Source organism: Corvus brachyrhynchos, unplaced genomic scaffold (genome assembly GCF_000691975.1).
Source record: "Corvus brachyrhynchos isolate BGI_N302 unplaced genomic scaffold, ASM69197v1 scaffold43, whole genome shotgun sequence".
Taxonomy (NCBI): Eukaryota; Metazoa; Chordata; class Aves; order Passeriformes; family Corvidae; genus Corvus; species Corvus brachyrhynchos.
Window position 1 is genome coordinate 3,609,802 of NW_008237353.1, and position 26,446 is coordinate 3,636,247.

A 26,446-nucleotide genomic window follows, 5' to 3' on the forward strand; every position below is an offset into this window, starting at 1 on the left:
GCATAAAATCAGTAGCCAAGTCCCTTGAGACAATGCTAGAAGGATAGCAACGGAGGTTAGAAGGACAAGTGCCAGAAGTCATCAACAAAAAGCTATGCAGAATAACAGTGTTTCCTTATACTGTTCATGTACCTACATAATTCCCACTACTGAGAAATTTGTGTGAGTAGCAGGGCAATTCCAGTCAAGTTGCAGGTTACCTACTAGAAAACAACAGCCTTGCCTTTGCATCTCTGAGGCCATCCTCTAATTAATTTCTTTTTTAATGTGAATGCTCTCAGCTTCAGCATGAGCAATGGTGGGAGTAGGAGAAATTCATTAAATCTCTCTTCTAGTGATAATCTTTAGCAGGAAGCTAGGGCACCTACCCATCATTTACACCTCTCTCCAGAATGCTGTTTGCCTGCAGATCATTGATAAAAATTATAATAGATCAAAAAGCAGTTTTTCCAATTCTGGGATAGGCTAGAGAGTGAGGCAAGGCCTGGGTGGAGCTGGAAAAAATGACAGCAAGCAAGAGATGGGAAGTGGAGGTAGCCCAGGGAGGAGAGGCAGTGGAAGCCTCCCTTAGTAGGTTGCAGCTGGGATGAGAGGGGAAGTGGTCAGTTTAAGGGGAGAAGAAAAGACAGAGCCGTAATGCTGTTCACTCTGGTTACTTTACTGCAAATTACAAAAGGGAGCATGGAAAAGGAAAATCAGAAGGCAGCCTTTAACTCCTCTGATTTCTGGCAACCTGGGAAGCCTTGTTCTGATCATTAAAATAATGACCAGCCTACAGTATAGCAAGAGGAGGGTGCCAGCCACTTCTCTTCCAAAACTGACCAAAGCTGCCAGAAATTTTCCCACTGGTTTGGGCCTAAGGGTGCCAGTAAGCTGATTGCTAATCTCTAACACATGCCTTGTCTCAGCAGTCGCAGTGGGGTGAGGCACAAGGGTTTTAATTTCTGCTTTACATCCTTCCCGCTAACGCCCAGCATGCCTCTCCCTTCACCACATGGCTTTGCAACCTCTGCTTCTACTATTTTCCACCTTCTTTTTCCAAAAGTCAGCCTCAGGGCCAGGGGAGGTGGTGAAGCACTGTGTGGGAGCAAAACCCAAACACAGCTACTTAAAGCAAATATTATTTTTCAACTGAAAGACTTTTAAATTCCCCCCTCCCCCCCCAGTTTATTTTTAGAACAATGGTAAAATATACAAATCCTGGAGGCTTCAAGCACTTTCCTGCTGTGCTATTGACTTAATTTACTTCTTTAATTTGTTAAAACCTCACCAAAAAAAATGTTATTCTTTGGAGACTTTGCTAGCCCAAGTTTTGCATATATTATTTGCTGCAAAAGATTAATGAGGTAGCAGAGGCATTTTTTAATGGATTCCCTTGGTTTTCTCTCACTCTCCATCACTTTTTCTTTTTTTTCAACTCACATGGCAGTGCAGGTCCATGAGTCTGCTAAGCGCTCTCCACAGACAGGATACAGGGTATGGGAAGAAAGTAATGAAGTTAAAAAGCCTCTTTCACAACTCTTGTCCTTCTCTTTCCCCACCCAGAGATACCGTGCTAGCCAGAGCGCTGCACCAGCCTCCGGCGGATCCAACGCCTCCACAGCCCCGTCCTTTGCGAGGCTCCGAGGGAGTGGACGGAGCTGAACACCCTGGGTTTACAGGAAGGCTGCACGTGTGACAGCAGCTAATCCTACGCATAGTTCAGAGGTGCCGTCAGCGAGCCCGGCCATGCACAGAGGCCCCGCTCTTGGCTCACTGAGGAATCTGCTGACACTCCCAGAGACTCATGGGGAGCACTTTGGATCCTGGCCCCAGAAACCTGCTCCTCTTACAGGAACTGAGCACTGCCTGAAGTGTGGCAGCAGCACAGACTTCCGTGGTGATGGCTAAGGATCAGATCTGTTTCTCTTTCTTCACCAGAATAACTAGGCTATTTTTCAAGAAGACACTATGCTTAGAGGTGTCTAAATACTTTCTCTTCTCTCAGCCCACGCGCAGCCTCTGTTCCACAGAGCACAGATTTTGCCTAACAGGAGGTGAAATGGAAAGAGAGAAGAGGAAAACAAGTGAGGGAGCACAGGAAGAGTGGGTTAAGATATGGGGGTCAGGGCAGAGGGATGTGACAAGTTCTTTGTGATATCTTTAGAGACAGGGTAGGTCTGTAATAGGGCAAGGGTATGTGAAAGGGAAAAGAAGCCACAACACCCTGCTGGCAGAAGTGAGGAGAAGAAAGTTGCAAGTCTCTTGAAAAGCAGCCAGTAGAGACCTCCTCTCTTTCTTCACATGCAAAGCTGATTTTTAACCTGAACGGACCGAAAAGAAATGGCAAGAAGCCACTCTTCTAGCTTTCCTCCCTGGCTTTGGGGAAGTCTGCCCATTGCTTTAGGGCTGGAGACTCCTATATGCTGAAGAACTGAAGACAAATGCCCTTCAGCATGACTGAGGTCAGGCCACTCAGCACATCACTGCACTCAAACCACTTGGAACAGTTTGGAATTCTGTCCAGCTTGACCCATCAGAGAGAATACACAATAGGAACTGAGTCAGGGACACTAACCATGGTATGACTTCATTTAGGGGGATCGGGTAGTGATCCGAGGGCCACATACAGTCTATGGGGCAAATCCATGCAGCTCAGTATCTTTTTTTGCCATAGTCTTAACACTAACACTGTTAGGACCATTTCCAAACATTTCTGTGTGCCACTGGTGCAGCACTGAGCCTGATAATCTGCACTTGTTCCTGAATCAGAGCGTGTCAGCCATGATCAGACAGATTTCTACAGGCTCTGTTCTGCATACTCTGCTGCCCTGCTTCGAGTACTGGTGCCACAGAGGCAAAAATGTTCTGTGAGAAAGCCAGCTCCTGTAGTATTCCACTCAGGCAAATACCACCAGCACATTTTTTTCACCCTGTCTTCTTTTTCCACACAGAAAGAGCAAGGCAGAGCAACAATGCAGGAATAAGGAAATGACATGAAAGTACCTGTCTAGAACAGCCAACTCAAAGACAATGACACACAATAAATAACCCTGAATACTGAAAAATGGAACTGCCATTCTCTGTCATGCCAGAAATGCCATAATGCACAAAAGAGACATGCCAATCATTTGAGGACCCCCCCAGAAGAATTTTTATAGCACCATATTTCATAACTTCTTTTTCTGTCTAGAGGGCCCAATTTCCTGATCTATGTCTGCCTCTGCCTCCCAGCTCAGTCTGCACTGCTGCAGGTGCATTCAAGTTGCTGGCTATCCATCCCCAGAGGCACCTAGGGCCCTCCAATGCATGTAAAACACTGCTTTGTGCAACATGCATAATGCTGGGATCCAAAGGAAAGACTGCTGAGGGAGGCAAAACAAAACAGTAGCTCAGTCTGGTTCAGACTAAGGAGTAAGATCAGCTGAGAGAAAGTGTCCCTTGTGTATTTATCAAGTGTCAGAGGCAAGACTTATGTCCACATTGAACTCAGTGCTATCAGACAAGGTAGCTTAGAGCTACTTTGGGCATTTCTAGATGAGTTGCAAGCACAGCCCTACACCCTTTTAGGCAACTCTGAAAAAAATATAAATGTTTAGTTCAACCAACAGAATTTTAAGTGTGCAGAGGTAGCCCTAACACCTTTGAATATCACTGACTGGATTCCTCACTATATCATGTTGATCAAAAACTCAACAGGATTCCTCTTCTGCATTTTCTTTGGTTATTTTTGTTTTCGTTTTTTTTGGAATGGTATGACGCATGATAAACGATACCACACAGATACAGTAATGGTACTTAAATAATCCCATACATAGCAAAGATTCCTGCATACCTTCATTTAAAGTAGGCCTAAGGCAAGCCAAATATACAAACAATTAGAGATCTGTAGGCATGCCAAGAAATATTCATGCAGCATATAGGCCCAAGAGAAAATACAGTGAAGATTAAGAATATTATTAACACATATTTGGAGATAATAGTATATGATGAATTTGTCTATGAGTATCTCTGTGATCCTGGCAAATCCCATAAAAAGGACTGGACTGACGTCTTCCACATTTACCTACAACAGTCAAATCCATAGCACTGCAGTAGGGCTAATTACCTGCAATTTAAACGGCTGCTAAGCCATCTTCCTTTGTTTTGTTACACAGTAATTAGATCCACCTCATTCACTCAGTTCATGAGCAATGTTTCCGTTTCACTCACATCCCAAGATAACTTCTGTTGCCCTTTTCTTTAATTTTTTTCCACAAAAAGGCTTTTTCCCCCTCCTGAACATTGTAAGATTTTTGTTCCCATTACAATCTTTGGCACGCAATGCAGGTGGTATCAGAAAGAGCAAATGCTTCCATATTCTTTGAATTACTATAAACTGCTGTATGGTTTTGTTCATCTTAAGTACCCAGTCTTTTGATATCTCAGCCAGTCCATTCCACGCTCACGAGTTAATAAGACTAAAGGCAGGGAGAGACATGAGAAAGGCCACCCAATTAAAGCGAGAAAATGAAGATCAAAACCGGCTACTGTGCTGTCATATGGTCAGGTACTGAACTGTGCCTGGTGCAGTCACTGATAACAGGCTAGATAATGCTGCACTTGTCACTTTGCTGTGACCTTCACCAGTCACCTGGCCCGAGCCTTATGAGAGCTGACTAACTTTTAAGTTAAAAAGGCTTAGATTTAAATTATTAGTAACCCTGGAAATCCTCAAATAGCTTCACTGAAACAAGAGGAATGACTTTGAAATTACAAGCCCTGTGGAAAGGACTCTACATAATTTAATAATGGACACAGATAATTTTCTTCTCCATTAAACCAGCAGGAACTGAGCACTGAAAGTCCATGCCTACTTGAGGGATAGGGGACTGACCCATGTGGCATGTAAGCATGAGGTTACCCAGTGTCCAGGTCAATCCTTGGAGCTGCTCAGGTAAAGCTGCTGCATACAGCATGTACTGTTCTCCTGATCATGCATCCAGAAACCACAGCATAAGCATTGCTCTAGGCATCAATACTATGGAGTAAGTGTTCCCAAACTCAGTGTTGCTGTTTCTGTATGCACTGAGAGGGAAGTGAGGGGCAGGAAACTCACTGTTAAGCAGAGACATAAGCCTTTGTTAAAACACCATAATGACTATGATCTACATTTCAGAGTACTCTCAGACTGAAAATTGCTAGGAAAAATAGGACACATCTAATTTACAAAATAATAAAAAAATACTTCAATGGATTCTTCCTTAGGAGTATTAAAATAAGAGTTGCCTCTTCCTGCAAATGCAGGAAGCTGAGAAGGGTTCACCACACTTTGTACCAAATAAAACTCTTATTACAAACAGAACGCATACCACAGGAATTATTTGTTGGTGTGTTCTGCTGCTTTTCACCAAAATTCTTGTGAGTTCAGCTGCCATCAGAGTATTCAGTGAAAAAGAAGAAGAGGAAGTCTAAAAGACTAGAAGTCTGCCAGTGCTACTGGACATCCCAGTTTACAAAGAAGGCTGACCAGTTTACCTCCTGGGGAACTTGGTATTTTACACAATGACCTGTCAGGAGTCCACCTTAAATTAAATGACTAGGAAAACCCAAATAACTGGAAGGAGAGTACAGGTATGATTTAGTTACCTAAGACATCAAATAGTTTCACAACTGGTCTCTCAAAAACAAAGGAAAAAACCCATCAAAATGCTGAATTTGGCTTCCACAGTGCAAAGAACAGCTGGAGCATTTCTGCATGACTTAGTTTAATGCAGCAAGATTGGAATTTTTAAGTTCCCAAGGAAAAAAAAGGCAGCACAGTTGTTTTTCACTTTCTGCTATCTGTACCAGTTACCACCTGGATCCAAGTATTTGCCACTTAGGATCCAACTATTCAAAAACCCACATTATTAATTAGTATCAAACCAAAGGTGTGTGAAACATCTGTACTCGAGGAGTGACCTTTTGATGAGAGAAGACCATTCCTTGACTCTCCAAGTTCTACAGCTCACACTTGCTACTTGAAAAACTATTTCCCAGCTCTAAGTCCCACCAGTCTGGCAGTGAAGTGCAGGTGAGATATAAACAAACCCAGGAGAAAAGGAGAGATTTCTTATGCATGGTTGTAGGCTCGGCAGGTTCTATTAATTTGCCTGTTCTGGGGAAATTCAGACCCCTTTTCCATTTCTTTTCTGATACTTTCCTGAAACCTACACAACACAGCAAGCAATGCATTAGGGAGGACAGCTTTTTTGCCACTAGAGCCTCAAGGGTGGGCACAGATCTCATCCCAGCAAGGAACCCGTACAGTCATAAGGCAATGGCTAGACAATGACTTGGGAGTTACGCACCACATCAGCTGGAAGTCTCTATGGGGTCAGAAGAGCAAGGCAACTGGAGACCTATTTGCCCCAGATTTGCCCCCAAAATCCACATTTCTTCCTGTGGAGTTCTTTGGCACACCCAGACATGGGCATGGGCACAATGCATGTTCCTGGATGCTGCTCTTTCAGACATAAAATCATACCGCTGCTCATGCCAGGCACTGGCACTTGTTCTTAATCTTACAGGGCTGTTTCACCTAATGGCTCCAAACCTAGCTTCCTGAAAGCAGCAGGGGACAGCTGCTGAAACACCATCAATCCAGACAAAGTCAACATGACCTGTGGATGTGGTCCAGCTCTGCCAGGAAGGGCCCAACAGTGAGGGTGGCTGAGGAAATATTATTGCAGCCTGGAGGCTTTCTCATGCAGAATTCTATTTTGGTGCACCATTTTTTGTTGCTTGAGCATTCCCCAGACATTTTGGAAGCTCCAGACGCAGTAATACTTAGTTCTAGGTCACAGTTTTTATTGATAAAGGTTTCCCCATCCTGATGTGGGTGCAAACGCTTGTGAACGCTGCAGGATTATATAGGGAATAATCACTTGCCATAGCCCACAGCATATAATGTGCCCACCAAAAAGCACAGTAAATTAAATAACAGTGCTTCCTGCCAGTTCAAACAAACATTTTTCCCTTGCTAGTGGAGCAAAGGAGTACTAACCCACAGAAAGGCAGTGTTTTGGAACTTCATGTAATAGTAGCAAGAAAAAAGTCACACTGCTATGAAGTGACACAGAAACATCCATAACACATTTTTGTCATCAACACAGCAGCAGTGGTTAGACACAAGGAAATGTTTATTTGATCCATTTGCTAACATATAAATCAACTTGTTCTAAAACTATTTCATAATACGCATTTTCAAGCAATGACCCAGTTTGAGGTGAGCTGTTTGAGGTAATCACTGCATGTTTTGAGGCAAGACAGCCATCTGAGTAACAACTATATCTTCTTTGTCCACAGACTGCAGAGTTTGCACCAGGAAGAGAGTTGCAATGAAAATAAATTAACCCATTTTACTTGAGCCATGTTAATTGTTTTCACTTGAAAAAAAAAGAATGAAACTGTGACCTAGTGAATGGGAAATCCTCAAGGACTTGGATAAAGTTGTCACGTGTATCCACTTGCCCTAACCTTTGGCCTTTTGTCTAAGTACAAGGGGCATATCAGTTAAGTATATGATGTCTTCTCTCTGGGAAACTCAGAGAGTTAATAAGTAATTTCAAACTATTATAATTTTGATGCATGGAAAAAAAAACCTTTGGCTTTCCTCAGACAGTACAGCTGGGTAAGTACAGAATTTCCCGGCACTCTTTAAGGCTGGGTGGGGTGGGAAAAAGAAGAAGGAAAAAGAGAAACAAATGAAGTTGCTAAAGAAGGGGGGAAAAAAAAAAAAAAAAAAGAGGCAGGAGTTCTGCCAGAAGTTCAGGAAACCTTTTCTTCCTTGTTATGCTTATGGAGATCAAAAAATCCAAATTAAATATGAATCCCCCTGCAAAATGCTGATGACTTTGCTCAAACTAGGGCAGCTAAGGTGCTGAGAAGCCACGAAGCTCAGCTGTAGTCCTTCAGATAATTCATATAATCAAGTAGCTTAAGCGATAGGTCTCGTGTCTGCAGGATCAGCACAACAGTTCTAATCCTTAAGGAGGAACTGACTCGTGGGTATGCCTATAGCCCAAACCAGTTATATCCAAGCCCTCCAGGCACCCCCACAGTACAGGCAGAAAATAGCAACTGCAGAGGAGATCATATGATCTCTGCAAAACCACTGCCTTGTTTCAGGGAGATCTCACCCCACAACGGAGGAACACGGAGGGGATTGCAAGCACCTTTTCCAACCTGTTGCACAACAGAGTGAAATGCTATTGGCCATCATGTAAATGGGATGACTCATTTTTCCCCTTGCCAGTGGATGGGACTGTGCTCACAGCTATGCCTGCCCTTCAGGTGGAAGGACAGAATTGCAATCTCAAGAAAGGACTTTCTTAATGCCTGTTAACTTGGTCTTTTGTCAGCCTATAGCCATACCCTGAAGTCAAATCTACAATTTTATTGCACTAAATCATCTATTTTTCACCTGAGCACCTCAAGAACAAACCCTGAAAAGTCTACAAATCACCGTGCATGTCCCCACTTAAAAAAAACACAAGCTGTGCACAAACTAATTAATCAACAGAGGGTGCATGGTGGAAGTCAAACCTACCTTATGAGTCCCATTCATTAAATGATCAGTCTTCTCTCCTCTCACTTTCCCCATGGCTTCCCTAAGTGAGAAGATTTTTCTCTCTAGGGTTTTTAAAAGACAAAAGTATCCTTTAATATGTGTAGGAACAAATTCAGGACCATGCCCACACAAAACATATGTTTATTAATATTTCATCTACATATTGATCTTGCCAATGTTAGTGACTCCCCTGACTGGCTTCCTGTGGCCAAGCAAGAGCAAATAAATTTTTAAGAGAAATTTGAAGTTAGGAAATACAACATGCAGATGTATGCATGCCAGTACCTCCCTCTGACCCCCAAGTCTGGCAGGCAAATCTTTCTGAACCAGCTTGCAGGAGGTGGCTCTGCAAGCAGGAAGGCTTTTTAAAGCAGTGCACAGGTACAGGGATGATTTTCATGTCAAGAAAGTAATGTGAAGTCCATTAAAAAAAAGTGCTTATTGCAAGTGATTCAGGGATCTGTGAAATCAGGAGAGACCACTGGAATCCCACCCAATGCAAAACATGGGGGATTTCATCCATTCATTTCTGCAGCTGTCTTGCACATCCCACTTCATTAAGCCCCTAAATTTTGACTAACCTCAAACCTGTATTCCAGAATTAAAATTAACTTGAAAGTCACAGTCTTCAAGGCGTGTCAACGCTGCCTTGTGTAACACAAACCTGGGGGCAGGCCACTAAAATATGACTGTGCAATTGTATTGTTAAGATCCTGCTGCTCAACCTCCTCCGTATCTCATGGAGCGTCCTTGCTGTGCAGCAGGAACCTTCCCGGGAAAGAACTTGGCCAACCCACCTGCCAGGGAATATTTCCTCGTGTTTGCCAGGCATTGGCAGATTCAAGTCATCGTGAGTGTATCTCAAGAAATGCCCTATCCTGAACCCAGCCCATCCACAGTGCAAGGATAAGTTTCTTTCCTACCATGTCATAAAGCTGATCCAAAGCTAGTGCTCAGTTTGGATGCAAGATGAACTGGAGGATGACCCCAAACTTGGAACTGTGCTCAAAAGGCAGCCCAGCCGTAGCCTACATGCCAGAAAAGCCATGATCCCTCCTTTGATCATGCTCCCTTCATCTGAAGTACTCTCATCAAAAAGCAAATGCTTGAAATCTCTCCTCACTCAGAGCATCATTCTGCAGGTTCAAGAAACAATCAGTATTATGCTGTTTGGGAGGAAGGGGTGCAATTATGCAGCACAGCACTATTAAAATCATCCATATAAAGTGATTGCTCACCTAATCCATTGCACGGTTTGGCCCATTTGCTCTTTTGAGTTTCTGCTTTGTACTCCAATCTGCAGCTGCCTTGCACCTCCCACTCCTTTTCTGTCTTCATGTAAATCAAAAATCTATCAAACCTCACTTCTTCAGTAATAAATCAATTATTTGGATTACTCAACTAAAAACCATGACCTTGTGGCTGCAAAGTCAGGGTATGTTTGAGCACCTGAATGACAGCAAGCAAAAGAGAAAAAGAAGATTTTAATAATACTTAAAGTTCACAGAGGGCATTTTCTTCTGGGCACATTTGAGCTTGCCAGAAAGGTTGTACTATTCTAATAAAAATTCTCATTTCTTGCTTACCAGTCACCACCCCTCCCACCCCCCCCCCAAACAGCAAATGCCTAAGTAATTTTTCCTTTTGTCATCCAAATTAATATTTACCTGTACAATAACTTGTAACCAAAAAGAGTTCCTGCTGGTGGGGAAAAGCCAGAAATTGCAATTTACCACATTGCACCTTGACTGTGTTTCAGGTAGCCCTGAAACTAAAGTGTTTGCACTGATTAAGTGGAGATGTATTATTTGGCTGTATAAGTACAAATGCTGCTCTTTAAAGCTCTGTTCTACAATTGATTGGGAATGGTATCCTCTTTCACAGCACAAATCAATTTTATGAAGTTTAGACAGGCCAGCCAGGTAACTCACCTGGATAAGATGGATTCCTCTGAAACTTAGGACAGCATCTTCCAGGCATTCCTTTGAGGCATTGAATGCATGCATAAAACCCAAATTATATCAAACAACTCCCATAAGGCAAGGGCGTGTTTACTTATTTCCCATTTGAATCTATGTGCCCGACACCCCCCCCCCCCCCCCCAAAAAAAAAAAAAAAAAACCAAAAAAACCCCAAAACCATTCCTATCCTTTTCTGTGCTATTTTCTCTGTTTGTATGCTGTATTCATAGCTTTCTTTCCTGAATATGGGCAAGTACAAATGTCAGAGGCAGACTAGAAATGTTGGGGCACACGCAATGCATTCTTGGTTTCTTCTAAACATCAGACAATATCACCAATTAAAAAAGAAAGGAGAAAAAAAAGAGCACTCAGTTTCCATCTACCTGCTTGCAAGCTAAGATAAGGAAACATCTCAAACTTTCCACAAAGCCTCATATTAGCTCTCATCAAAGCCAGGAGAATCCATCCTATTGTTTCCCTTGCTAGTGCTGCATCACTGCATTCCTACAGAGCTTCTGAATTTGTTCAGAGCTTGTTGATGTTGTTGTTGTTATTGTAAAAGCTGAGTGTTACACAAGACAGAGAGCTTGACAGCTTTCCCACAATCCTCAGCATGTGGGAATAGCGAGTAACAAAGTGTTAACACCTGCCAACTGGTGGTTAGGTGTACATGTCTCTGTTAACAACAAACACTGCTGCTAGCAGTCATCAGAGCAAAGCAGCAAATCTGTTCCCTTCTCCAGCTTGGAAAACACCAAACAATAACAAAAAAAAAGGCACCTAATTGCTTGATTAAGATGTATCAGTGCTGGAAACTGCTGATCTAGAACATTGAATCTCTGACATTTACTTCACTCTTGATTAAACAGAAATGTTTAAAACCAGTTACTGTGCAGGCAGAAGCTCAGAGCACTGTGTACCATCCAAGGAATTGAGACAGTATAACTTTTTACAAAGAAACAGAATCAGAACCACCTCCTCTCTGTTTCATAAAAGCATCAGATGCTGGGACTCTCTGGTTATTAGGAAAAAGGGATGCAAGAACACTAATGAGGGATTAGGAGTCAGGTAACCCCTTGGAACTTCCAGGGGAACCTTGTGGAAAAGTCTAGCTCCTGCTCTGAAAAATGCTGCTAGACATGGAAGTTGGGACGGTTTCCTTATGGTGAGAGGGATTAATTGTGTACTTTTAAAAATCATGTTTTCATTTGGTGATTTCCTAGGCAGCTTAGTGAGCCAGGTGGCACTGATTTATCATCACCAATTTGCATGTGACTAATGTCCTAGACCTGAGGCTAAAAGCCTGCGTGCTCTAGATTTGCCCTCAGTAGCCAGCTTGCTTGTTTTATTGCCCGTTATGGCAAAAAAGGTAAGGGAAAAGTGAGTCAACTCACTCATCTCAAGTAAACTAGAGATTGCTAAGTCAAAAGAAGGGAAACTTCATTAATCTAACAGTACTCACAAAAGCTCACTGCCATCCAAATCTCCCTAACTGTGCATAGAAACTCCAGCTCAGCTGGGGAAGGACATTAATCCTGGTTTCCATCAGACTCTATTTCTTCAGTAATTGCTATCAAGAAAATAAATTATCCCATTCTTTAGCAGTGTGTGCGTGTGGGGGGGTGAATTTCACATTTATATCTTTCCTCTAAACATATTATCTGAAATAGTTCAGGAAACTATGATTGTACCTGATTAATCAGATGATGGCCAGGACAACGGATAATTTTAACCTACATCAGTTCCTGAATCTAAGTCACATGGGAGGAGGAAGGTGAGTGGAAGGGATAAATAACTTCTTTTGATGGTTCTACCAATTTTTGCCAACATTAACGTTGCATGAAATAAAGACTTCCAGTAGTCAGCACCTTGAAACAGAGGACACACATTCTCCTTATTTCATGAAACATCAAGTATCTGAAAATCCTACAAGTAGCAGACAGTTAGTGGTAATAAATTGTCTTACAAAGGCTGGCAGAACACTGTTCTGACTCTAAGCAACATCATTTACCAAATTGCTATGGTGAAGGCTCAAACAACCTTCCATTTAAAGCTCCCTGTAGAAGGTTCTATGGATAAAAATGGACCATTTTTTAGTTGGCCAAAAGTGGCTTTCTCCACCAGCAGTGGAGGAATAAGGTAATATACTTGCCTGCCAACATGAATATTGACCAATTTACTGAGATAGATATTTCCAAATAGCAGCTGGAAAGTTTTTTTGGTATAGGAGGTTTAGGATCACCTGCACCAGAACAGTATTAGAGGAAAATTTCTAAGCTTTGTGTGAATATTCAAGCCCCTTAGCAGATGAATTTAGAATCTCAGTCACATGGTTTCAGTGACTCAGCCATTTGTTAGTCATCCTCTGCCCATTATATCTCAGGAAAGTTACAGATACCCGTAATTAGAAAGGCAATCCCCCTCCTTCTGTCTCTTTTCTGCCTGTTCTTTAGATATCATGTCCTCTCACTCCCTTACTAACCAGAGGTCCTGTGCTATTTATTCCCATTCCCCTCCCAGCTAGATTTAGTTCCTTACAGTCTCACCCATTTTGTGCCCTTCCCACAGTCTCTAGATCCTACCCCACGTTCAGAATGTTCCAAATTAACAGCTGTCCTTGCACCCTTCAATCCTCCCTTTTCTGAACCCAGCAGCTCTGCCCGGGTCCTCGTCTCTCTCACACAGGTTTCTATCAACAGTTGCCTTCTGTGCTCCCACGGGCCTTATTCAGTTCAGTGCCATTCTTGCCCACTCTGGAAGCATAATGCAAGAGAACTGGGTTGCTTCTGTCTAAACCTCTCCCAGGGCAAGTTTCTTTAGATAGTCTGAGTTGTCGATCTGTGGAGCTGGCACTTCTGTTCTTCCTCAAAGTAACATTGCTACCTGATATGTTATTTCTACTCTTGCACGCTACTCCCTCCATGCATCATTCCACCAGTTCTCTCTCTCCTTTGCTGCATCAAACAGCTTTCTTGGGTTTGTCTTGCAACCCACTATTTTCTCTTCTTGCTGTTCAATCAACTCCCACCATCCCTCTGCCAGGGATAGCTGCATTGATCAGAAGCAAGTCTAGTTTTCCAAGTACTCCATGACAAGTTTTTTTCATATTTTCCATTTGGTAAAAAACAGACATCTCTGAACTATCAAAGCCAGAGGGGGCCAGCTGTCATTCAGCCTGAGACAGTGCAGCTCCTGTTCACAAGGCCAAACATACAGAAAATGCTGTAGTGAATTATCAGTGTCTGATCTGCAACAGGCAAAGGGGCATGCAGCACTTAAATCTCAGATTTATGGCTCAGGTACTGGGAAGCAAGAGAAGACTGGGAAGGACAGGTACATACATGCCATTATCACACTTAGCACACTCTGAATATGAGGGTGAGAGTCTCTCTCACACAAAATTCTATCCCTTTGAAAACTACTGCATAATCTTCCCTTAAGAAAAAACACCTTGGTGGAAAATTTCAGACCAGTACTAAACTCTCACACCCTTAATGCCATAAACATCTCACACTGACATCTGTAATGCCTCTGCCAATTTAGAAATTCTTCCTGAGTTACTCTTTCTCTGGTGACAGAAGACATTAGGTTTATGATTGGCTCATTATCCCACACTTGTCCCAAACACACGGCATGTGTATTTTACCTGAGGTTAACCCTGCCTTCTTCATGACAAGACATCCCATGACAGTCCCTTTTCCAGCAGCACTCCTACCCCTCGGGGTGATTGCTGGGCACTGCCAGGCTGCCAGGCAGACAGGTGCACACCACAGCAGCAAGGCCGGCTTAGATCCTTTTGGTCTGAACTTTGTCCATTGTGTTTCTTTCTGAAGCAGCCATCTTCAAGGCAGGTTGGTGTCTCTTTATTCAGGCACCTTGTAGCACCTGAGACCACAATACTAGAATGCTCCAGCAGCAGAAGAGCTAAATCTAATGCAGAAAACCCCAGCACAGTCTAGTATTTAAAGCACAGAGCACATGGTCTTGATTGAGCACATAAAGTCTGACCCCATCCATGACTATACTGGGTGGTGAGGGCTCTGGCAGGCTCTGATTTGGCATAGTGAGGTCACATGCTTTCCCTGCTGACACATGCACATTCCTGTATTTAGTCTTAACACGAACAGGTTAAAGTATCTTCCTCCTCTGCCATATTCAAATGATGACTGAAAGCTACATCTGCATAGTGTTTTCCCACTAGGTCAATAGCAGCCAACAAAGGAAAATTTGCTTCTGGTTCTTTAGCTGAATAGGAGAAAACAATTGGTACAATATTAGTCCAAAGAGGGAGGACCTGAAATGCACTGCCAACAAAGCAATTAGCAGCAGGATCAGGGGGTGGGCACTGCCTGCCTGCCCTGTTCATCAACCTCACTGAGGGACTCAGTTCCCAGGTATTTAATAGAACTCGTCAGAGCTAACATGCAAATTTTTGCATGCAACTATCTTGGAAATAAATTACTCTTCCTGCATTTCAGGAAAGAGATCTGTTTCTTGGTAGTCTTTGAACAAAGGAATGAGTTGTCCATTCTGTTCCACACTAATTGTAATAGTTTACACTACAGGCTCCACTACATTGCTTACAACTGGTCTATTTGAAGAGCAGCTGGGAAGGAAATAGTTCTGGTAGTGGTGATGTGGAGGACTCAAATGGACAAGTTCAAACAATGTAAGGACAATACAGGCACGTGAAAAACACTTCAACACCTACCTCCCAGTAAATTTCAGGGTGTTGGTCAGTTTAGATGGTTTCTTGGAGGGTATAATGTCTCAGTGCCAGGCAAGGCTTGGTTCTGTTCCTGTAGATCAAGGCTCCAGCATTGCATTTTGATAGCCAGTAATGCATCCTGCTTGTCTTTCATCCTTCACCAATGATGTGCAGCCTTTTCACCATTACAAATCAGACAACCAGAGCCTTAGTAAAAAGGAGTATTTTGGTGTGATTCTAAAAATCCCTCAAGTGAAAGGCAGATAGGCTTACTCTCTGGACTATCCAGCATAGAGCAATCTAAGCAATCTTGCTAGTGCTTGTCAGGGCCTGAGCATTGGAGTTGTCCTGATCATAAGCACTATAATCCTATCAAGAGGCAAATACATAATCACATATCACCAGTTCTTTGGGCTATGCAGTTAGGTAAGGGCCCTGCATCTGTGTGATCAGATCCTCCACTAGTAAAGGATAGCATGGAAACAATAACCTCTTATTTCCAGTTCCTATTTTGGTTTCTACTCTTCAGCACACAAAAGGATGCCTGTCTTACCCAAGGCTGCCTCACCATTAGATGGGCTATGTTTCCAGGTCACTTTCTGTCCTTTTGTCCCATGTTTTAGTTTTCTGCCTGTAAGAACAAAGCCAAGGGTCTTGAGGCTATTTGCATCTTTGGGGGATTTGGATGCACTGCAGGGCGAGGCTGGGCCTCATTTTAAGAGAAGGCTCCAGCCCACGCCAGTGCCAAGAGGCTGACTAATGCAATTATTTCCTTACGGAGCAGCATTTTTCAAAGTGCTGATTCTTATTAAGAAAAAGGAGCGGATTTGGAGCTCATATTTTGATCTGGTGCCCAGGATTATTTGGAAATTCTTTTTCCTGGAACGAGACTTTTTATTCCAAATTTCTCCATGGTGGGGAGAGAGGGTTTCCTGGGCAGAATTAGGATAATGATTACAGCCTGTATACAATCAGTTCTAACCGCTGTGGAACTCCAAAAATGAATGTTATTGCTCAGTGGCTTCATTGAAAACAGAAGTATTATTTAACCAGAAGGATGGCAACACATGGAAATAGCTCATTATCATATTTTCTCCCTATTTGAAATGTCACATTGAGCATGTATCTTTCACATCCACTACACTTTAATTAATTTGGACTGTGTTTAAATATATTACACAGCATGCTTCATTACAAAATTCTGACACATTCCCATTGATGAAGCAGGGTTTTCCTTCAAACACATGCAAAGGCAATAGGAGCTACACCGCTAAATATTGTTTTAAATACAATAAGGATACCACATCATCTCTGTGTCTGCCTGTGGTTTTCTGCGGCATGGCACATATAGAGCAAAACCAACATTACATCCAAAGCTTGCTTGCTGTTTATTGAAGGGACAATGATGTTAACATTACTATTCTAGATCTAAATCTTAACCACTTACCTTATTTACATAATTGCAAGACAAACATATATTTTACTCAATGGCTGGAAAAGATTCCAGCAGTGTGATTGCCTAGAAATTAAAAAGTAGAATTGCAGGGTGTATGTGTGAGATGAAAATAGCTTGTTTTAACACAGCTGGTGTATCTTATCTTCTGTGCACTTTCAAACACAGCACTTACGAGGATGGTTGTCCTCCTCCACCCAGGTCTCCAACAAAGTAGAGGATTTATTTCATTTGCAAACCTTCCTCTGGAACACAATCACTCCAGAAGTTATTTCTGATTTATACTTGTTTAAGCAACTGGGAGAATCAAACCAGTTTTCAAAATCATGTAAAAATGAGAGTTCATGCAACTTTTAGTGTTTCTTGGGCTGAAATCTTCTATTACTTAGAATTCTATGCTGAATGGGATCAGGGACTTTGTAGAAGGTGAGACTAGTATCTGACTGATAAGATGTCATCTCTTCACTATTGCTTCTGTTGAGGCACTGATGTACTAGCTACTGAACTACTGTAAAGCCATTTTAGTTTGAACCATCTTGGATACAGCAAACAGCTGACGACTTGCCTCCTCAGGGCAGTTCTATCTCACTCTATCATCCCACCCACTAGATGCCACTAAGCGCCGATTGTGTTTGCATCAGGAAGGAATCTCCCTCCCCACTACTCACACCCCATTCAGGAACCACGTGGAGCCAAGGTTGGTGAAGGAGACCTGATTCATTCCCTGGGAGCCAAGTGAGTGGCATACCTCACACAACAAGCCTCTGCATGACATTACAGTCAATCCCAACAGCTTGTTCTAAAATGTTCCAGGGACAGCTCCTTGGACCGTTGCTTCCTCATCCATCCTCCTAAGAGAGCAGTAATCAAAGTTTTATAATCTGAATCATGGATTCATTTTTATTATTATTATTATTATTATTCTTTTCCCTAGTAGATGGCCTTTTTCCAAAATAATTTCATAAGAAAAGATTCTTATCATGGGGAAGGTAACACTGTTCTGAAACAAACTCCCAGATGGGGCCCCGCGGAATAAACATGTTGTTCCTTAGATAAAGGGAAGGTGTTAGGCTGCTGATCACTGTGTGGATGTTGCCACAGAGGAACAGCACGGCCCTGCTCTGTGCTATTAAATACTCTACTACTTATTCTTCCGCCCTGAGTGTTCTCTCCTCACCCCACATAACCCTTTCCTCAGAAAACATTTGCACTGAGAAGAAAAATGTTTTCCAGCATTTGAACAACAACAAAAAAGTTGCGTTTAGCTACAACACATGTCTGTCTTTAAAAATCTGGATTGGTTTTATATTTAATTCATTCACTGAATTGTAATAAATGAATAAACCTAATTTGGAGGATAATAAAAAATATGAACTGTGTTGCTGAAGCCAAAAGCAGTAACTACAACTTGGTTTTTCCTGATCCTTTGCTCCTTCGGACCCAAGCATTACTGTTGCAATTTCTTTTTCTGTATTTTAAGTGGTTTTTTTATTTGATTTCTGCATTAAAAGAAAACTCTAGTGTAATATAAAAGGATACTATAATCACAATGTCTAATTACAAACAAAAGCTAAGTGTCTAATATAAAAACATGCAATAAAAAAAGAGTAACTACCAGATCAAAAGCCACCAGCACAACAATCTGATGAAGCAGGCTAAGAAGTACTGCTCAGGTCTCCCCCTTACAGAGAACCTGGTTTTCTGGTTATGGAGGTACTAGATAATCTCATCTAGGCTCCCTCTTCCATGAAAGGCTGGACAAAAGGACCTTCCAAGCCCCCTTTCAGCCCGGGCTGCTCTATGATTCTGTAAGATTGGAAGATCTCTCTGATGCATGGCTCTCACATTAACCACAGGTTTTCCTCCTTGGTTTCTTTCTAATTCCAAAGCTTGTTCTTACTGTTTTGTTGGGTTTGGGGTTTGTTTGCTTGTTTGTTTGGGGTTTTTTGGTTTGTTTGTTTTTTTCCCCTGATTCACAGGAGTAACAAATGTGAAATGGTATCCTTTTGGCTGATAGTGGGCAGGATTTTGTGTTCTTCACACATTTAGATTTTCCATCAAAATCATCAGGAATGTATTAAAACAAGCAGGCTAGTTTCCATCTCTTGGCACGAGTCAATGAAACATTTAGATGTACATGAAACACAAGACTGACTATGCAACTGGCAGCTTCCAAATAGGAGTAGATCATTTAAATATGTTCCTGAAGGAGCAGTGTTTCTTTACCTGGCATCAACCAGCTCTACTAAAAGAAACAGTAAAACTGCAGACAGCCTTGCCATCTACAGCTTCCCTCAAATTAACAAGCAATTTAGGTTTGTTTTGTAGACCTTAAAAAGTCTGAAGACCACCTTTTATTAAAGGCAGCTCATTACTCTTGCCCATATGGAAGTGGACAGGAGTCTAATGCGCCAAATTCCAAGCCTGAGAGGCTCTTTAACCATAAATCCCCTCACAAAAGGCATGAGTGACTTAGTTGGATTTGAAGGTAGGAAGGACAAAGGAAAGAAGCAGTCCCATTGGAAGGATTTTTTAGAGACTCGCAACACCATCAACCCAGAGCAACAACCTTATTGAATCAGCAGAAATTATCCTGCAGAAAAAAATAACAAAAACCCCCCAACCCACAAAACCAACCCAAATTAAAAAAAAAACCCTAAACATTTTTTTGCATCTCATGTGTAGGACTTCATGTTTCTGTGTAACTTGGCAGTGGAGCAATTTTTAGCGAAGATACGAACAGAAGATTCATCAGCAGCCATACTGACATCTGAAGAGGCATATGCTCACAAGAAGTACTTTGCCTATTCACTTAAGCTGATATTTAAACCCACAAAGTATAGCTATACCGTGGATAATGTCATTTACCTTGTGCATAGGTGTGTGTTTGTGCTTTTAATATTATTCCAGCACTGAAAAAACATTTAATAAAATCCAGATAATGATGCTATAATTGTGAGACTAACAAACAGGAACATTCCAGAGAGCATTGGTTGTTTTTGTTATTTCTATTCCACTTTTGAAAGAAATTTTAAGTAGGCTGTTTTGTTTTTTTTGTTTAGCAGAGGACAACAGACATGAGACAAATAATACTTCTTAGAAAAGTGTTCTCTACAGATCAGTTCCTGCTAACTCATTCTTCCATTGGCAGACCTCATTCATTTTTCCATGTTGATTTTGCTAAAATGATTAAATAGCTTTAAGAACAATAGAATTACAAGTGTTTTGAGGAAGGGAGAAGCCTTTAAACAGATAAAATACTTTTTTTCAGAGGGAAGTCTGTTACAATCAATTGGCTACAAAGATGATGTAAACAGTCAAATCCTCCTGCAATTTCAAAATGTGTTGATTTAACTAAGATTTAAGCAACTTAAGTACATTGTTCAGGATAGATTCTAGTCCAGAAGAATTCTGGCTACGTTTGCCAGGCAATGATTGCCTCCATTATTTGCAATAGTATTTATTCCTTTGCTCTAGTGTTCCCATTCTGCATGCAACTTCCTTTGATTTTATCATTGCTGCAATTAATTGTCCTAAATCTAAAACAGTACTGGAAACAGAATTTAACTTGGACAAATAGGACTTAATTTGCAAGAGATTCACTGCAGTGTAATCTGTGCTGAAATGTTTACAAGTTGCCCGTGGAGGAGAACTAAAAGCCAAGAGGGATTTCAGAAAGAAGCTTGTGGAAAAGCCAATTGTACCTAACTACATATACCATGCCACATCGCAATCATGCTCTTCTCTCTCCAGGGTCTTCAGTCCTACCAAGAAGTATAGCATTTCTTTTCAGTTCTATACATTACACCTTCCACTCAAAAGACAAAAAAAAAAAGTGAATTAATCTGCTATAAAGTGATAGGGATGCAAAATCTAATTGCTATCAGCATCCTAATGTAAACTGCTGTGTAAGCCTAAAATCTTTATAATTTTTTTCAGTGAGCTTTATCACTAAGATTTGTTTGCACTTTGGGTCTTACCTTCAGTGCCCTCACACCTGCATGCCCCACCTGCGTGTCTCCCCACGACTTTCTGTAGCATAGCCTAGCCCAAAGAGGAAGAAATACAGATTTAGCTTCAATTTAGTCAGTGGGCATGTTCCCACAGTATAACTTTCAGAAGCAGAAAACCTAGCTGCTACCAAATGAAATGATAAATCTTGCTGTTTCTAAAAACACCAGAAAACAACCCACATTTTCCTGCCTCCTCTTTGCCAAAAAAGACAAGAAGCGAAATGTATGTCAAAGGCTTATACATTATTACCTTGACAGAACAAGCTGGTTTTAGGGTCCGAGTAAGAGATTAAGCTACTATAGTTTTTATTTCTAGATGGCTCTAGAAAATTCATGGCAAAGGGAGTCTCTGATGATGGGCTCTTGTTGTAGAGGGAAGCTACTCATCAGCTTGGAGAACATTCCAAGGGATTCAGGAGGCTCACAAAATAGAGACAATACTGCTAGGCACAATGTCCTATCTAATATTAATAAAACCTTTAAAAGCACGAAAATGTGAACATATTCTCTTAGACAAAGATATGTCCTAAAGCCAGCAGTATACACACACTTTTACAAACATAATGAGGTCTTGCTCCCCAAAAACTTGTGCATTTTCCTTTTTTCTTTTTTTTTTTTTTTTAATTAGTATTATTTTAACACCAACACTAAATTTCAGTGTTCAGAGAATTAGGAGGACAAGGACAGATTATTTTTCAGTATAATTCATAATCTATTATAAATTGAATTAGTTTCTTTCTTAATGGCCTCTGTAAAACCAAGAAACAGTGAAACTGCCAAGTAATGCTACTAATAGTTTGTCACTCTATGTATGAGAAGGTACCTGTTTGTACAGAGAATCAGCCTGATTGTTTGCAGGCACAAATGGGTCATCCATTTAAAGACTTCATTTGGCATCCTAAAAGCTGTGTCTGGCTTTCTGAAATTCTGAGGGTCCGTTCTGGAGAAAAAACCAAATTATAAGGTGTTTTAAAGGGATTACCAAATATAAACTGCATAGCTATATAATATATATATATAAATTGTAAATGAAAATATATGACAGATGCATCCAGTGTTAGAAAGAATGGAAAAGGAGAGGAGGGATAGACTGGGACAACAGAGAATGTGTCCAACATAGGCAGATACGATCTAGGTTACTCTTCACATTATAGATGAATCATGACATTTCTGAGTACAAAAAGATGGCAAACAACCTTAATGAGAGGGACTACATGAAGGTCAATAAATGCATGGGTCTTACAGACCCATTTACTGATTAAATCTAGCATCTTGAATCCACTAAAGCTTGCAAACAGAGGTGCTGGAAGCCATTAAAGAAGAATGCTGTGAAAACCAACGTATAGAAGCAATTTGAGATGTTCGCTGATGACAGCATATGAGCAACACAGACCTCCACCCAAATAATATATTCCATTTTTACATCTTGAGTCTGGATGGAATAAGGAGGTGGTTAAGAGCTGAGCAGTGGTCTGTAGGCAGAAGGATCTGTAATTCTGACAATCTCTGGGAAATAAAAAAGAAATTGGTAATTAGATTATGGCATCCTAGAGAGCACAGGGACTTTGGAGCTAAGTAGTGTTGAAAATGGAAGGAGAAAATAAAGAAGTTAAGATCTGAATAAGGTGACAAGACTTGGTGCCTAAAGATACCCAATTTCTCAGCATCTCAGGAATGCAACAAGGTTGTGAGAAAATCCTATTGAAAACTTGGTCACTGCTTTTGCCACTGAGCTCATGTCCCAGTAGGGCTTTCTGCTTGAATCAGACTCTAATGTGGGACATTTTAATTGTGATTGCTGGCCCAGCAGAAAATGGTGAGCCTAATGGGCTGGTTATATTTAGCATTGCAGAGAGAGAACATGCAGAGCAGGGTGGAACATCAAAAAGGAGAAGTGACAAAGTAGCGAGCTACCTGGAGTCGAAGAGGAAGGAAGTAGATGGTAGAAGTAGGACAAACATGCCTTGGAGAAAGGAGGATGACTTCCTACTTTTGGATTGCTGCATTTCTTTACACATATTTCCCCCAATCTATAGGTGACCTCGGCTATCTCAGTTTAAGTTCAGACTGATCTCAGTTTAAATCAGACTGATTTTTTTGTTGTTGTTTCAGTTTCGTTTCCCTATAAAAGTATCTACCAGAGTCTACAATCAAATTTACCTTAAGCAGACAACAGTGCAAAAATGATGGATTCATAGAACTGCTGAGGTGTGAAGGGACCTCTGGAGATTGTCTAATACAACATCTGTGCTCAAAGCAGGGACAACTAGAGAGGCTGGTCCAGTAAGGTTTTGAGTTACTCAAAGGATGGAGGCTCCTCGATCTCTCTAAGCAACTTGTTCCAGTATTCAACCAGTTTTATACCACAAAAGTTGTCTTTTATGTTTACACTGAGTTTCCTGTGTTTCAGTTTGTGCTCATTACCCCTTGTTCTTACACTGAGCATTATCGAGAAGAGTTTGGCTCTGTCTTCTTTACCACTGCCTCATCAAGTATTTTTACACATCGGTAAGACCTGCCCAAGTTCTCTCTTGTCTGGGGTGAATAGTCCCAGCTCTCTCATCCTCTCCCAATGTCAGATACTTCAGTACTTTAATCACCTTCATGATGTTTTGCTGGACACTGGGGAGCCCAGAACTGGATCCGGAACTCCAGGTGGCTGTCACCAGGACTGAGGGAAGGGAAGGATCATCTCCTTTGACCCATCTGTTCTGCAGTATGGTAAATATGACAGAACTATTGCAGGAGATTAGCAAAGGAAGACTCCACTTACTACATTTCCAGAGAAGACTATGAGAAAAGCAGGGAGACTGTTTGTGTCAACAGTCCAATCTGGTTATACCAAAATATCTCACAGGGTTTCTCCAGTACAGACCTTTTGCCTTGTATCTTTCTCTCAGACTATGGTAAAGACTCAACACCAAAAAGCCAACATCCCAAGAAAATTTAAAAAAATCCTTCATATTTTTCAGGATTATTAATCAGAGTTGCTCACAACCTGTTACAAGACCTAGATCTGTACAGAAACAGCAGAAGAGCAGTTAGCATTATATAGCGCAACTACAATAAAGAAATCTTTTTCCACATTAATTTTCCCAGCTGATGAGAAGTAAATGCACTGTTTGTCAGAAGCTAGAAGAAATCACCACCAACATATTAAAATTTATTGTAAATTCTAGAAAAATCTTCATATTTTTCCAGGGGCAAATTTAATAGCATGTGTAAGATGAGATGTACATTTATAGCCCTCTTTTCCTCTCTCATTACAGTGCACACTCTTCTGCCAGTGAACAAAAAATCTCTGTAAGGTAGGAGTCACAACAGGTGGTGAACACTCCAACATTTAAGGGCTTGTTTAGATGGTAAATGAAACCAACCCAATTAAATCAGTTGTAAATCACACCCTTAACATTTCATCAGTAGTTAGCATGAGACAGAGATTTCAGAGCCATTTCAGTACAGCTAAATGTGATTTCTTTTATCAGCTTAAATTACATCAAAACTAGGGTTTACAAATAGAGCTTAATCAAAATATTATTAATTAAAATGCAGTTATTTCCTTTGGTTCTAGTTACCACATAGATGAATCTTAAGACTTTGTAAACATATGCATACACACACAGAACACTCACTGGTTCAGTGGGAAGACAGATTACAAATTACTCAGCGCTGCCAATTAGTGAACAAGCAGGGCAAAAAAATCTTCAAATAGAGACAAAGCAGAATGCTTCACAAAATGTATGCTGTTTCTTGTATTTGAAAAATGTCATAACTGATACTGTGAAACACCTTACCAAGAGAACCAGGGAATATCCTGTAACACCAGATATCAGAAACTATATGAGAATATACAACACACAGGAAAGAAATTCTCATTACAGCCCTGGGTTAAATATTTAGCTAATATTATCAGAAGAGACATGTGTCAGCTTGAGATACATATCAGCAAATGGCAAGGGGAGTTTTTATGCTGATATATTGACATGATTGTTCAGGAATACTGCAAGTAATTTTCTGTAGGATGCCCTAAAACAAATTAGTGCTACTATATAAACAGCCCCCCATTAAGCTTTCTACCAGCATTTCTGTGGTCATGTTATACCAGTGCAAATGTGCAAGAGCCAGCAGATCTTTAACTCTGCATATTCTGCAGAAAGTTTTCAAATAACTTCCTGTGAGGATTCAACAGAAAATTTTGACCTGCTAAGCTCATTCAGTCAGGGAAGAAAAACTGTGCCACGTGACCAATAACAAACAGGCAGTACAACTTAAATTACCAATATTGAACACCTCCACAAACCACAGAGTAATTTACAACATGTCAGTCAGCTGCAAAGGCTTCTGAGAGAACGGCAGCCAACTGGGAGATGTTGCATAAGGAGGCGAGATTCAAAAAGGCAAATGAGGCAGTTTCAATTCTTACATAAGCTAATGCAGCATGTACATTACTTTCCCTCTCTTGTCAGCAAGTGGGACTGTTTTCCATGGAACATGTAGAGCCTGTGCTCTTACATGGAGATGCTTTCCATATCAGGAAATCCCATGCAATGCTCTGCAGGATGGGTATGGCCAATAAATGAACAGAACTTTGCAAAATTAGCATCACTGGCCTCCAGTTGGGATTCAGTCCCTAAGGGACAAAATGCTGCAGAGTCAGGATGACTCCAGGCAGATGCCATATCCACTGTGTGGATTAAACATGAATGTCTGGGTGAGTTTTTGCCACCCCATAACGACCTTATATTTTCACATGCTGGATCAGCATCAGAAGACATGGATAGGGATGTGATTACTCTCTGCAAATATACCAAGGAGGAAGTATATAATAGGAGGAAAGAAGAATGCAAAAACAATGTTGGCACAGCAATAGGGAGAAGTCAGCCAGAAATATGTTTAGATATTAGAAAAAAAGGTCATAATCTTCAGGGGAAAAAGTGAATGTGGGGCAGATATTGCATAAATATAACAAGGGAAGAAATCCTTTCCTCATTTTTAACATGATTGATGCTAAGCATAATACAATGCAATTACTTGTTGCAGGAAGGACAAGCTTGGGAAGGTCCCTCTACTCCTGTCAAAATTTATATACATAGATGGAGAGACAGACATGGAAAAAGGTTGGTTATACATAGCAAGGTGAGCCTCAAAAGAGCATGAACAAAAGAAAAATTATTTCCTCAAGGAAAAAAAAAAAAAACCAACAAAAACCCAGCAGTGAGTAGCTAACATAAGCAACCACGTTATAACTTAGGACATTGTTTTTTTCAAAATATTGGCATACTGTTGTCATGCAGCTATTATGAAGAAATCACACTGTGAAGCAAGAAGCCTTTCTGCAAACCAGGATGGGAAGCACAGAATCAGCTGCAGTTTTTTCACTGCAGGGGTTTCTCTAAAGGAAAAAAATAATAATCTGATCATTGGTTTTGCACACGCACTAAGAAAAATTCAGTTTGCAAACAATGAACATCCTTTGTGTTCAGTGTTGGCAAAGCAATTGATTCTAGTTTGAGATTGGACTTGTGCCACTGCAAAAGCAGTTCGTCTTTTCTGTTCGGAAAAGTACTGTAATGAAGAGCTTCAACAGAGAGGATTTTTATCATTAGACTCCAGCTATATTTTCATTCAATCTTGCTCACTTCACAAAAAAAAAGTATGGAATTCATCATTCCAGCATATTTAGAAATAAAGTAACTCTGAAATACTGCAGGAAATGTCAGAATTTATTATAAAACAATC

The 26,446-nt window shown here is 41.0% G+C and overlaps 1 long non-coding RNA gene across 2 annotated transcripts in view; it reads right to left on the minus strand.

Moving 5' to 3' along the window:
- The window catches only part of LOC108445832, a 20,863-nt gene extending 6,316 nt beyond the window's left edge, over positions 1 to 14,547 (minus strand). Inside the window, exon 1 of one of the 2 annotated variants that reach the window (XR_001860818.1) lies at positions 14,180 to 14,547. This is a non-coding gene — a long non-coding RNA (uncharacterized LOC108445832). Of the gene's footprint in view, positions 1 to 1,422; positions 7,455 to 14,179 lie in introns of those variants that run through there. The other variant, XR_001860819.1, reaches the window with a different exon arrangement.
- Between the last annotated feature and the right edge of the window lie 11,899 nt (positions 14,548 to 26,446).